Genomic DNA, 11,015 nt, shown 5'->3' on the forward strand with positions numbered 1-11,015 from the left:
TAGGACATAAAACCCAAAAAATAGTGATTTTTCGTTAGTTGCTTTTTCTAGTTTGATCGGTTTTAATTACATGACGTGGAAAGAATCCATTAAAACATTTTTCGTGGTAAGTGACCTTGAAATTGTCATGAATGAGGATTGTCCTCAAGTCCCAACCGCTGATGCACCACGAAATGTTCTTAATGCATATGAGATGTGGATGAAGGTTAATTCGAGGGCTTCGAGTTCACATTTTGGCAAGCATATCTGATGCATTGACTAAAAGGTTTGAGAACTGGTCATTGCACATGAAATCATAGAATCAATGCAGAATTGTTTGAATGTAAGTTCTCACTATTCAAGCAAAACGGGATTGATGAAAATGACACCAGAAATGTCAGTTCCCAAGATAATGATGCCCTAAACTCTCGTTGGGTCATGTAGTTTGTAAACACTATATTGAACAAACACTTGTGATGTAATAATATATGATATTTTCTTCACTATTGTTTATGAAACATGTGATGTTTTTATTTGCTTTACCACAAACCAATAAACTAAGATCTTTGGTTGTCGTTGTAACTTAAGCATGTATGTGGAGACATACAGGTGGATCATGAAGGAAATTGAAAACGCGATTTCTGTGAGCAGCGGAAGCAAGATTATTCCAAATTACAATCATGAATCAATAAATCATTTACAGTTGGCTTCAATACAAATGGTTATACAAATATACAAAGAAATTACAGCATGAACGTCAAATGTACAGAAGGCAAAACTGTACTAACAAAGGCAGCAGCGTCTCCTTGCTTCGATGCGCGCTCTGATCGATCATAGCAACCAGAGCGCCCGATCTACACGACCACAACACCGCACGAACACTTCGCGCTCGTCCTCAATGATCTCCTCGATCATGAACCCCTCTGCAACAGAGAATGGCCTCTGCAGCACCACGAACGGCCTCCGGAAAACCTCTACGGTGTCGAGTTGAGTCTGACACCACCAACAAGGCTACCTTGGTATTCTCAGTGTGAGAATCCAAAGGGTGGGCTCTGTTCGAATTGGGTGTGAGGCAGACGAACGGAGGAAATAACGATCGCGTACACGACTGGACAAATGGGAGAAGTCGGAGACTTATCGTATAGGTCGATGCCCAATCGTTTAGATAAAACTATGCGATCGTCTAGTAAAAGTTGTGTGATCATTTAGCTCTATCGTCTAGCTCTGTTGATTCTACACGATCGTTTAGCTTGGGCCAGCGATCGTCTAGCAAAGCTATGCAATCGTTTAGTAGACACCGCACGATCGTTTAGCTAGACCTGCACGATCGTTTACCTAGCCCAACCGTCATTTAGTAAATATGTATTTACTTGACGACTTCCGTGAGTTTCTTTTCACTGGAGAGAAAACTCAAATTCTTTTCAAACTTTTGTAAAAACCTCTTTTTCAAAATAGGAAACCGTTTAAAACCTCACAGTTACCATGATCAATAACTACCCACTACATTTGGTTATTTAAAAGAAAAAGTACTAATTATCTAATAATCAATATTATTATAAATATAAATTATAACCAACTTATCATACTATATTTATAACCTATAGTCTTAATATTTCATCTCATGAAACATATAAACCATAGTTCTTTTTCTATTCCATGGTACTTAATGTAAATCTCATTTACATCAATCTCCCACTAGATGTATCTCATACATCATACCGATTATATCACATATAATCAAAATACCTCTTGTCAATTTGAACATTTCAAATCAACACCAAGAACTGATCCTTCAACATGAATCCAAGCTACCAAGGGGACCTCATGGACCTATAGATCCGAAGTTCCAATGGTACGTGAATAACTTACTAAACTCTTTAGTCACGAGATCCACCATCCGTTAACTGTCAGGCATTCTACTAAAGACCGATAGCTGAACTCTCCTCACTAAAAATATATTATATGTCCAGCTTAACCAATGAGCAGTGCGACAACTCTTCATAGATTGCTTATAAGTACAATTAAGTCAATAACCGTTATACCCATGTAGTTACATCTATCTCCTTAAGTACCACTGATTCCTCTAATGAACATAAATCATAGTCCTACTATGACTGAGTCTTCTCTTCCATAGAGAACTTGTGGCCACTATGTTCAAGCCCCGGAATCAGCCCTTAAAAGAGCAATCTCTCTACTTATCCCTGCTTCGGAAAAGGAATGAATTCCATATTGTGGATTGAGTTCCCAGCTCCCAAATCAGACAAGTCCCCAAAAAGGTAGGCATGTTGAGTTGGCAATCTAGCCACTCTCACCCATACTAATCAAAAGACTGCCCTCAAAGGTAGGAGTTCAAAAAACACTTAAGATTGAGGTCGGTCACCTATGGTCGTTTAGATGAGATGCAAGTCTCTAGTATCAATGGTGTTATATACAGAGTCTAATCATCTCGTGGTTCAGGTCTTATACAAACTCTTTATATAGGACACCCCCGCTCCACGTCTTCACATGAATGGTCACGATCAACCATCTGTAGTAGTTTACAACACTTGTAAACCTCTACAAAGCGGGTCATATCCGTAGTGTCACTAGGATCAGGTATCCCACCTTAATCCTTATACTACAGACTGATTTAGGTTATTATTTGAGACATGATCCACTTGTATATCATATATACATGCTTAAGTTCACATAAGATAACCAAGGAACTTTGTTTATTGGATATAAGTAAATGTCAGAATTAAATAACACTTGTTTTATTCATTTAACAATGTGTATCTTTACAAAACAACGAATCTAGGAGAATTAGGACATCAATCCCAACAGATCATGCCTTAAGTGATAACCAAAATGATCTGTAGTATATGGATATGTGAGGGAAACCATATCCTGGTGACACTACGGATATGGCCCCTTTGTAGAATAGTTACAAGTATTGTGACTTGCTACAGATGGTATGATCCTAATCATTTATGTGGAGACATGCGAGCAGGGGCGTCCTATACAAAGGAGTTTGTATAAGATCGGACCACAAAGTGTTATAGTCTCGTTATATAACGTCATTCATGACAGAGACTTCACTTCACTAGGATGACCATAGATAACATGGCCTCAATCCTAAGTGAGTTGGGAACTCCTACCTTTGAGGGCGGTCCTTAAGTAGATAGATTGCTCCCTTAAGGGTTGATTTTGGGACTTGAACGATGTGGCGCCACATACCTTCTCATGGCCCGAGAGGTGTCCACACATAGTAGGACTATGTTGTATTATTCATTAGAGGGATTAGTGGTACTTAAGGAGTTAGATGTAACTATAGGAGCAAAACGGTAAATTGGCCTGACTGTACTTACGAGCATCTGTGAAGGGTTATCGTACTGTTGATTGGTTATATCCATGGACACAGAAATATATCTATGGTAAAAAGAGTGCAACTGTCGGTTTTTAGTGGAATGTTTGGCAGTTAACGGATGGTGGATCTCGTGGCTAAAGAGTTTAGTCAGCTATTCACGTACTGTTGAAGCTTCGAGCCATAAGTTCATAAGGTCCCCTTGGTGTCTCAATGGATTCAAGTTGAGAATCAGTTTTTGGGTCAGTTTGAAGTATTCAAATTAACAAGAGGGAGTTCGAATATATATGATATGATCAAACTTGTCAGTTATATATGATATAGTTGACATGATGTATGAGATACATTAATTGGAGGAAAAGGATATAAATATGATTTATATCTAGTGGAGGAGAAAATTACTATGGTTTAAATGTTGTATATGATATGATATTAAAACTATAGGTTATAAATATAATATGATTATATTTATTTTTAATTAAACAATTATGAGATAATTGTTGGTGGTTTTTCTCCATAACCGTACATGATAATGGGAGGTTACATTCAGTTTTCGTAACTGAAGGATAAAATGAAAATAATTTTCATTTTGCAATGAGATCAGATAATCGCTTCACGATTAGTACACTACCCATCGTCTAGCTAATGAGAGCATACATAATAACTCAAGTTTTCCTAAACGATCGTGTACACTTGCAGGTTTCCTAAACGATCGTATAGCCTTTTCTAAACAATCACGCGCGACAACAAGATTTCCTAAATGATCGTCTAAATGATCAACCCCGTTTTACTAAATGATCGTGCACCCTTTGCTAAACGATCAAGCACCCGTCTATACGATAGACACAAAATTCTCCACTTGCTTGGTCATTGCAAACGATCATAGTTTCCTCCTCCCCTCTACCAAATCCAACAGAGCCCACCAAATCTCATTGTCTTCCTTGCTACTTGTTTGTGTTGAAGACCATTCGATGGTGAGTGACAACGAGATTTGGTGGACGATAGGCTTGGCGTGCACTGCAATAGCGAGAGTTGTTGTTCCTTGATGAGAGCGAGAGAAAGGCAGAAGAAGAGTTCTTCAAATGTGAGTCTCTCAATCTTTTATTTTTCTAGTTAAAAGCATGTCGTAATTTGTTTGTAAATGCATAACTTGTTGTATGTTTTGTGAATGTGGTATCACAATGAATTTGGAACGATCTTGATTCCACTCATAGGTACTCTTTGATAAGAGTTCCTTCAATTGGTATCAGAGTCAGGTTATGATATTCCAAATCCATTGATGTATAGAATAACATTTACTCTTTCGGTGGGTGAAGCATGTCTGCATTCTGTTTAATTGTCAAATAGTTTTGTGGAGGTGGATTAATGGAGTTTTCTGGGATGATGCCTCTGGTTATTTAATTATTTTACATTCAAAGTTAATTTTAAGGGCCCCTGTGTTTTTGGGCGTATTAACTTGCTATCAAGTCTGTAATTCAAAAAGTTTGAGTCACTGTGAGTCGCTTGTGATGAGGTTTCAAGGCAAGAAGTTGTGTTTTACTTTGAGGATGAAGACGACCAAGCGTTGGTCGTGTCATGTAAACGATGGGGTATTCGATCGTTAAGTATCGGATACTCGACAGCATGTTGACGCGCGTGCACTAGACGATCGTGTAGCTCAATAAGCTTCATCGCTTAGTTCCTAACTACACGATCACGAAGTAAATTGTTACTTTAATCGCTTATTCTCCGATCATCTAGACGATTGTGCTTCACAATAATATCGTCGTCTAAACGATCGTTTAGACTTGCATGTTTGTATACGATGCGCTAAACTATTGAGTGCCTTATGCTTCATCGCATTATAAATGGTACTCGATCGTAGCTAAATGATTGTGGATACTCGATTGGTTTACTAAACCATCAGAGAGGCTTCGCCCGTGCGGTTCAAAACCTGATTTGCCTGTGAACCAGTTTGCTCAATGAAGTTAATGTAATAGATAGAATTTTATTTCTGATTTTGAGGCTATTCATTCCGGTCCATTAGTCTTTGGTGAATGTACATAGGATGTATGTTTGATTATATGTCATATGGTATGGCATATAGTTGAAATCCCACCTTAGGTTATGCATTGGTCATACATCATCTCTATATTGTAAGAGTTATGATTTAGAGTTTACATGATTTAAATTACATAAGAGCATGCTCATGCATCATATAATATAAGAGTTATATTTATGCATGCATTAAGCATAGACATGCATCATCTTTATATTATAAGTGTTATAGTATAAGGGTGTATGGAAACATGTTTGCTTTGTTCATTACCAAGTATATAAAAGTTATATATAGTAATGAATGGACATTGCATGAAGCATGACACATAGGTTAAATTTATAAGAGTTATAAATACCTAGTTGTACATGGAAATATGTATGGGTTTTAGTTGTTTCTTTTATAAGGGTTATAAGGAAATTAGAACTAAAATATATAAGAAAGACATGCATACAGACTTAGGCTTGAATCATGGTTTTAAAAGTGTTTTAAAACTTGGTGAAGATAGACCTAAGATCACGTTTCTAATAAGATTAGCAACTTAAGGTTTAATCTTTTAATCGGTTTAATAGGATTAAATTGACTAATAAAAGATTAAAAGTATAGCAAATCTATCTATAAGGGACCTTTTGTCTAAGGCAAGTTCTATCTAGGCTAGGGTATTTAAGCTGATGGAAATGGAACACCCCTACCTGGGAACCTACCTGGAAAGGTGAATTAGATAGATTTAATGCATGCATGCAAATTTGAGGACAGTCTGTTAAAGAGTTTAATGTGACTACTTGAACTTGTTTAATTTCAAAGACAAGAGTTGTTTGTTAGAAAATTAAATTGTTTAGATAAAAATCAGTAGCTGGATGGTCTAAGTTAATGAACCTTGGGTAGAACATTCAGTGGGAGGTACTTGGGGTATATGATACTTCATTTAAACCTCTTCGCATTTCTCCTTTTATGTTCACACTGTGAGATCTATCCTTGGCCTCATGGCACCCTAGGAGTGTTCCTCTAAAGGTTGATGTTTGGGTAGGTTAATATAAAAGTGGATGGAGAGAATGTTCATAGTAAGTGGGAGCGGGTCATGCGATAACATATCCCATGGTCTCTCTCGTTAGGTTGGATAATGTTTCTGTGCATCGCCTCGAGGCACCCTGGGAGTGTCCCCTTATAGGATGGCAATTTTGCACGATTCTTTTTCTGATCTTCTGTATAGGATAAGGTCGCTTTAGTCTCTTGTCCTAATCATCTTTTTCCCTATGGTGGGGGCATTAGGGCGGGACTCTAGGGCTGAAAATGAGGGGTTACACTTACGCGGAATTGTTAAGGGTTAACAGTTCTGGACCGAACGAATGGTGACTATTAGGGTTAGTTACAAAAGTTGTTTCTGCTTAATGGTTGAGAATGTCCCATCCTAGTGAAGGAACATCTGATCACCCTACTAGTGACATTTATCCTGTCTTGCTAAGGCATCATTGCAAAATAGAAGTCTTTTCATTTAGGGTACTTGGAAACTTTTTTGCTAAAACTAAAATTAGTGTTAAAATGTGGTATTGCATAGACTTATTAAGTTTATTCGTTTTTCAGCAACGTAATTATGGCTACAGCCACTTTAGCTCTACTTAGTGCTGACAAACTGACTAGCGAAAACTACGCTAGTTGGAAACACACGTTCACAACCATTTTAATCATCGATGACTTACGATGCGTCCTTATAGAGGAGTGTCCTTATATTCCACCTTAAAATGCCACTCGAAATGTTCAGAAGGCCTATGAGCGTTGGACACGGGCGAACGAGAAGGCCCGAACCTATATCTTGGATAGTCTTAATGATGTTTTGGCCAAGAAGCATGAGTCTATGGTCTCAGCACGTGAGATCATGGAGTCCCTGCGGGGAATGTTCGGAGAACCGTCTGGATAACTCAAGCATGAGGCTTCAACTCCAAAATGGAGGAAGGCACCTCTGTTCATGAACATATCCTTAATATGATGGTCCACTTCAACGTGGCAGAGATGAATGGGTCTCGGATCGATGAAGGCAGCCAGGTTAGCATTATCTTGCATTCATTGTCGGATAGCTTTCTGCACTTTGTTAGTAACGCTATACTGAACAAAGTGGACTATACCCTTACAACTCTCCTCAACGAGTTGCAGACATTCCAATCCTTACTGAAAAGTAAGGAGAAGAAGGTATGTGAGGAAAATGTTGTTTCATCTTCAAAGAAGTTCCATAAGGGTTTGACCTCAGGAACGAAGTCTGCACCTTCTACTTCTAACACTTCCTAGTGGAAGAAGAAGAAGGGTGGTAAGGGGAAGGGGAAGACACTTGCTAACCTACAGCCTGTCACCTACCGGGGACGGCGTCCAGCACCCGGAGACAAAGGAAAGTGTTTCCATTATGACTAGGAAGGGCATTGGAAGAGGAACTGTCCTCGCTAGATCAAGGAGAAGAACTAGGCTAAGACCAAGGCCAAGGAAAAATAAGGTAAATATGATTTACTGGTGTTGGAAACTTGTTTAGTGGATAATGATGATTCTATCTGGATTATTGACTTTGGAGCCACTAATCATGTTTGTTCTTCTTTTCAGGGGATTAGATCCTGGCGACAGATGGAAGCTGGAGAGATGACGATGCGAGTAGGCACCGGGCACGTCGTCTCAGTTGTGGCAGTGGGAGGAGTCCAGTTGACTTTATAGAAGAAGTTTATCATTTTCCATGATGTTTATGTAGTTCATGAGTTAAAAAGGAACTTGATTTTTGTAAAGTGTCTGATACGGTGTAATTATACTCTTAATTTTCATTTGAATAAAGTGTTTATTCATAAAAATGGAGTTGAAATCTATTAAGCAAATCTCGAAAACAACTTGTATGTTCTAAGGCCGTTAGCAACGAGTTCCCTCCATAACATAGAAATGTTTAAAACTGTCGTATCTCCAAATAAACGACAACAGATTTCTCCAAAGGAAAATGCCCAACTTTGGCACATTCGATTAGGGCAAATCAATCTCAATAGGATTGAGAGGTTGGTGAAGAATGGACTTCTGAGCGAGTTAGAGGAAAATTCTTTACCAGTGTGTGAATCTTGCCTTGAGGGCAAGATTACTTAAAGGCCTTTTCCTGGAAAAGGTTATCAAGCCGAAGAGCCTCTATAGTTAGTGCATTATGACCTTTGTGGTTCGATAAATATGCGAGCTAGGGGAGACTATGAGTATTTCATCACCTTTACTGATGATTACTCTCGATATGAGTATGTTTATTTGATACAACGAAAGCCTAAATCCTTTGAAAAGTTCAGAGAGTTCAAGGCTGAGGTTGAAAATTCATTGGATAGAAGGATTAAGACACTTCAATCGGATCGGGGTGGAGAGTTTTTGGATTCTGGGTTTCAGAACTATTTGACAAAACATGGAATCGTTTCCCAACTCTCAGCACCGGGTACACCTCAGCAGAATGATGTAGTAGAGAGGAGAAACAAAAACTTGTTGGACATGGTTCGATTGATGATGAGTTACATCTCACTCCTTAAGTACCACTGATTCCTCTAATGAACAATACAACATAGTCCAACTATGTGTGAACACCTCTCGAGCCAAAAGAAGGTGCGTGGCGCCACATCGTTCAAGCCCCAGATTCAGCCCTTAAGGGAGCTATCTATCTACTTACCCCTGCCTCGGGGAAGGAGTGAATTCCATCTTGTGTAATTGAGTTCCCAGCTCCCAAATCAGACGAATCTCCAAAATGGTAGGTTTGAATCGGTGACCTGGCCACTAGCACCCATACAGACCAAAGAACTTCCCTCGATGGCAGGAGTTCCCAACTCACTCAGGATCGAGGTCATGTTACCTATGGTCATCCTAGTGAAGTGAAGTCTCTATCTTTAACGGTGTTATATAAAGAGACGTTAACACTTCGTGGTCAGGTCTTATACAAATTCTTTGTATAGGACGCCCCCGCTCGCATGTCCCCAACACGAATGATCAGGATTAGACAATCTGTCACAAGTCACAACACTTGTGACCATTCCACAAAGCGGGACACGTCCATAGCGTTACCAGGATAAGGTTTCCCTCCTATATCCATATACTACAGACCATTTTGGTTATCACTTAAGACATGATCCACTTGTATGTCACCACATACATGCTTGAGTCACATACAAATAACCAGAGATTTTATGTTTATTGATTTGTGGTAAAGCAAATAAAACAAACAACTAAGCAAAATACCAGATGTGAAGTAAATATCATATATTATACAACGCAAGCGTTCATACAAACTACAGGACACGAGACTTTAGGGCATCAACCCCAACAAGGAGCATATTTAAGACATGAAATGTAGAAAATGTCTTCTCTGACATATTAGCATCAGTGATTTTCTCTCCGCATAACAACTTTCGAACTGATTTTAAATAATGCAAAGTTGTATTAACTTACTGATTTGAAATCTTGTAGCCTCGAGTGCATCCACTCATAACGAGCTTTAGGAAGAACAACTGTTTTTTTTAATGATCATACCTCTTCTTCAAATTTTTCCACAAGATACGGGGATCTTTTATTGTAAGATATTCCATTTTCAATTCCTCGTGGAGATGATGACAAAAGAAAATCATAATTTTTGCTTTGTCCTGACTGGATGTCGTATTTCCTTTTTCGATAGTCACTCAGAGATTTATAGCATCTAGGTGGATTTCAGCATTAAATACCCATGACAAATAATTACTGTCATTAATATCAAAGGCGGCAAATTCTAACTTTGTGAGATTCATCATGGCAGTGCTATAGCGAGGAAAAGAATAGAATTTCATGCTGATAACGTGATGTAAATTTAAGGAGCACAACGGCGCACAACGAGAACACGAATATGGAGAAAATATAATATAATAATAATATAGAATAAATTAAATAAATATAATATAATATATAAACATATAAAATAAATAAATAAATAACAAATAATGGATTTCTGCACTTTCTCCAATCTTTTTAGATTGATCACTAATATGTGTATGTCTTTCAAAATCCACCAAATGTTACTATTTATAAGCAATTTGGTAAGTAGAAAGTGGATTATATGGACACTAATAATGTGTAATCTTAAAACACATGGACAATGTTGGAGTTGATGCCCTAAATCTCGTAGGTCCTATAGTTTGTAATTGTATTGTACAAACAGTTTATTTATTTAATAAAATCCAAGGTAATTTATGATAGAATATACTAGCATGCAACGAAAGTAAATAAAATTAATAAGCACTCTAATTATATTTAATTTGAGTTCAAGAAGCATGCTTTTTCAGAAAAACAAAAGAGGGTTTCAATATACATACCTTTGATGAATTCTCCCTGAAATCCAAGCTGCTCTTCACTTGTTTTCAGCCCCAAATTGGCAGTGAACCACCAAGAGATCTTCTCTACTGTTGTCAGTCTTGAATTTGAGTGGTGGAACTCCAAATTGGGTGAATTATATGATGGATTTTTCTCGATTTTTTAGAGGAAGAAGAAGATGACTGAAGAACTAATTTCTCAACCTCAAAAATTTTATTTTCTTCTTCAATTTAGAGAGTTTTATTACTCTTCAGCATGCAGGCACTCATCAACTATCAAATGGCCAACACCTACTTCAAAATGAAGTGGGATTGTGTGTGATTGGAAGACCAACAT

The sequence above is a fragment of the Benincasa hispida genome, chromosome 6 (genome assembly GCF_027475165.1).
Source record: "Benincasa hispida cultivar pf3 chromosome 6, pf3_genome.v1.1, whole genome shotgun sequence".
NCBI classification, from domain to species: Eukaryota; Viridiplantae; Streptophyta; class Magnoliopsida; order Cucurbitales; family Cucurbitaceae; genus Benincasa; species Benincasa hispida.